Source organism: Limulus polyphemus, unplaced genomic scaffold, assembly GCF_000517525.1.
Source record: "Limulus polyphemus unplaced genomic scaffold, Limulus_polyphemus-2.1.2 Scaffold2244, whole genome shotgun sequence".
NCBI classification, from domain to species: domain Eukaryota; kingdom Metazoa; phylum Arthropoda; class Merostomata; order Xiphosura; family Limulidae; genus Limulus; species Limulus polyphemus.
Window position 1 is genome coordinate 167,090 of NW_013667854.1, and position 4,589 is coordinate 171,678.

Sequence of the window (4,589 nt, forward strand, 5' to 3'; positions counted from 1 at the left end):
GCGATTGTTGAAAATAAGTGGGTGGTAAAGTTGTATTCGGAAAGAATAAACCAGTTTTATTAAGTAAGGACTTGTGTCGCTAAAGTTTCGTCGGAACGAAGTTACGGAAAATCAATTAATAAACGGAGACGTAACAATACTGAAGGTATTCTGTCTTAGTTGAATCTTACGAATATGTTGCCCGGGTGCAATAGTATATTGTTGCTCGGGTACAATGGTATATTTTTTCTAACTTGTTACATAAGATCAGATTTGGTGCCACCTTTGTTTTCTGTAAGTAAACATCTTATTATGCAATTGTTACGAGTATTGTTCAACATACAAGCGTTATCGTACCTTTCCGTAACATGCTTGTTACTTGACATTTTATTTGAGAATGTAACATCTTTTCTGTTACTAACTTTCCGTTTCTCCAAGCCAGTCCCTTTGGTTTTGGTTTCACTAAATAACAGATAGTAATAGTGGGAATCTCGTTAACTCATCCACGTGGGTTTGACCATCTTAAAATGATATCTGATACAACTGAAGCTGCAGTATGCAGCTGATCATGACATAGGATTTATTAGCCAATGGTCTAGTCAAGTTTTGTGATTTAAGTTTAGTTTAACCAATGAACGTTAAGAATTTATTTCATTTGGAAATGTAACAACATGAAGCCAAAGAGCAAACACATTTTCGTTTCATCACACCAGTTAAAAGTTAAATTCTTCCCGTTCCTGCGTCATAAAAGGCCGATGCTTAACTCCGGTTTCCCGTGGAACAAGACCCAACCCTCCCTGTAAACCTGAACAGTAAGTCTGAGGGCTTATAACACCACACATCGGGATTTGATACACACCAAAAATCGGTTATAGATACTCAAGGTGGGCAGATCACAAATAGTCCATTGTATAGCTGTTTGTTAATAAGGGAAATCAAACATTGGGACAAACAAGTGCAATAGTTTTCACACACACGTGGACGGGATGCCAGTCCATCGCAGCTGGTTAGACTGAAACACATTTTGCTTAACGTCTCCTGTTCAAGAGCATAATGACTAGCGCTGGTAAGCTTCAAACACGTATCTTTTGAATTAGAAGTCCAAAGCACTCACCATTACGTCACGAAATATCAAGAATTAGAGGAAATTATGATCTAAAAAACGAGGGTTAAGCCAATCAGCACGCGGTTCATATTCTGAATTATACCATGTGAATCAAACAAAATCCGAGTTCTAAATGAATTATGGTTTACTTGTTCTAGAATTATCGATCAAACTACATATAAGGACTCTCTGCGTATAGCCAGATCTAATTTTGAACTGATAAACTAGTGGAAGAGGCAGATAGCTATCTCAAATCTGATATAACAGTAGGATTAATGTACCTAACATCCAAAGTCATAACGGCAACGGATTCACAGTCTGCGCACACTAATCACCATATCACATTCGTTATGAAAAAGTGCTAATACATACGTAAAAATAAATACCAACGTTAACTAATTTCGCTTTTCTGTGGCTCATCAGTAAGTCTGAGGGTTTATAACATTAAAGTTTGGGTATCGATACCCGCGGTTACCCGAGCACAGATAGCTCGTTGTGTAGCTTTGTGCTTATCAATGAACAAACAAAACACTGTTCTGTGGAAATATATATGTATATATATATATATATATATACAATGTAATAAATAAGATAGGATTATTACAAAAAGTTCTAAGGCATCTATTCATCTGTATATTGATGTAACTACAGACTGGCTAAATAACATTATATCAAAAGTACCTTTATTTCTTATTAGACACCTTGGATATAAATCCACACATGAATATATGAGGAAGCACTGCTATCAGTTAGCTCAGTACAAAGTTTACTATGATTTTCCCATGATAACTTAGATAGAGTAGGCGCACAAAGGGGTACTTATCAATTCATTTAAGTCAACTATACCTGAAAAGTATTTTTAAAATCAATATTTCTTGTACATGTTCCCAGGACTTATGATGAAGAGTTTTATGTTTCAAAATTTATAAAGTATATAAAGTAACAAAACAAATAATACAAAGCGTATAATACATTTTTTTAACTAAATGAAGTAACACAATTAATTATTTATCTGTTAATAAGTATTCAGATGTGCATGTTACTTCACAGTGTGATAACCAGATGGTGCTGACTCAAGCAACTGCTTTAAATTTTGATATATTCTGTGTTTTCAACGTGAACACCGCCTTATGCGACTCATGAGCTAAACGACCAGGTCAGAGACCCCATGGTTCAGACATAGACATTTCTAATTTAGAACTACTGGCTAGATGGAGGGCAATCAGTCAACAGTATCTGTCGCCTACACAGCTACACTTAATGAAATAGCTGTTAGCTGTCACTTTAAGAACACACCTTCAGCTGAAAGTGAACTGAGCTCGAACTATGGATATTCCGTTCCGCAGATGGGCATGTTAGCTACTAGGACTAATCCAGTCCAACTTGTTTAGCATGTTAAAGAACATAATTTTTAACATGATTCAAGGACACTTGGAAAGTTGAAGTGTTTTGTTTGCTTGTTTTTGTGTGTGTGTTTTTTAATAGTAAATTCAAATATTTGCATAATTTCAAATCTTTAACTAACTTTATCAGACATTATGATATCGTGTATATGGCAAACAAAACTCTGTGTCAACCATCTGATCATTCTTGTAAAGTAAGATTGTAATTCCCTGTATCTGAAACGTGCCTTAATAATCGCATAATCGATAAGTAAATTAAGTTATGAAACAAAAGGTGACGTAAAAGATAAGATTTTATACAGTCTTTACATATAATCGGTTGTTACACGTTAATAATACAAATGTAATTTTAAGGACAGCGTACACGTTCAGCATTGATATATAACAGTAACAGTGAAAATAACCTCTTTCGAGAACTGTTGAGGTGGGCCTTTTTATCCCGCATTTAGATCCCAAGCAAACTTCTTTGCTGTTGGTTTGTAGGATCACTACTAGGGTAGCACAATTTTTAGCCGGGGCGTGGCGGCTCATAGAATGGCCCTGAGTTTGTTGTTATTTTTCAAGTGCAAACTTTAGCTCATAGCTCCGTCATCTCTTGATCGATTTGAGATCTAATTACAGTTTTGGACTCAGGAGATCAAATCCTTTCGATTGATATGTTTGGTCATGCCCAAGGTCTTATAGATTTATTTACTCTAATCCTGCCTAAAAAAATTTCAATTTGAGGGTAGAATGCTGAGTAATAAAATCGAATCGGGTATATGTACGCCCCACACTTGGTATTACTGGCGCACAAAAATAGAGCTAATAAAAAGGAAAAAAAGTCTCATTGATTAATTTACTCTAATCCTGCCTAAAATAATTTTATGTGCCGCGGCTATTGAGGATTCCCTCTTATTCAATAATGAAGTATACGCAAGACGTCCAATAATTGGACACACTGTATATCATGTCTGTATTAATTGATGTAAGAAAGACGTCCAGTGATTGAAACTCTGTAGGTATGATTATAGTCGTGAGGCCACAGTATCATTCATTAATATACTACTGACATAGTTTCGGCCCGGATATTTTCTGCTAACAAAGATATCAATAAGTAAAACAAAACAATCACTTCTTGTCTAGAAAGTTGTGGTTAGAGGAAGAAAGCTCGAATAAACTTAACTGCAAGGAGTAAAAGATATGTTAACGTATTACATACCAAGCCCATTCGTAAGTATTTACAGAGTACGGCTATGGATGGAAAGAGTAAATTAATTACGCTGCGCGGGCAAGGTCGTTATTAGGTCAGATTAACTGATGTATAGTTGTTGTTGTTTTCATAACTACGCATGTATTTAAAACTCTATCATTTTCGACAGGTTTATTGAAACTATCTATAACCGTCTAGTCAGATCTGACATTCGGTCTTTCTTCACGGCTGTTCTGATAAGTTTTACGGGTTCAATGGTAACAGAAAATAAACTATTTCAAAGATCATTCTTTACTATGAAAGTATATATAAAAGTGTCAATGCAGCAGTAACCACACCACTGAAAGGAGATTAGCTCTGACAACCTTACCCAAAGCGCACTAATTAATTACTTCTGTCATTACATGTATCTTTCTTTATACTGGATGCATAATCATGGACAATAATGTTCATTCAAACTGTCATATATGATTTAGTTTGTATTGGTTTAAGGTAGGCTATTTTACTATTGACTGTTAGAAATGTTTCCAATAATATGTTAGTATACTAAGGTACATAAACGCTCACCTTTCTTCTCAAATATGTGTTCAAAGTGTTCTTTTCTTCGTCTGTAGTTGCATGTGTCTTCCATCACACCTTCAGCGAGAATTGATATCCAATGAATCAGTTTCTCGTCATGTACGTAAGTTACGTGTTATCGATATGATAAGCTACTTGTTATCTAACATCTCTACGTACTATGTACCTTTCCGAAACGCATACATAACAAAATGAAACTAACACTATCCGAAGTTAATACCAAAAGTGTATGTTTACTCATACATAACAAAATGAAACTAACACTATCCGAAGTTAATACCAAAAGTGTATGTTTACTCATATATAACAAAATGAAACTAACACTATCCGA

The 4,589-nt window shown here is 35.0% G+C and overlaps 1 protein-coding gene across 2 annotated transcripts in view; it reads right to left on the bottom strand.

Moving 5' to 3' along the window:
- LOC111087513 (XK-related protein 6-like) overlaps window positions 1-4,326 on the bottom strand; it is a 27,952-nt gene extending 23,626 nt beyond the window's left edge. For both annotated transcript variants that reach the window (XM_022394383.1, XM_022394384.1), the window contains exon 1: window positions 4,247-4,326. The gene's annotated coding sequence lies outside the window, so the exon portion shown is untranslated. The remainder of the gene's footprint in view (window positions 1-4,246) is intronic.
- Window positions 4,327-4,589: the final 263 nt, after the last annotated feature.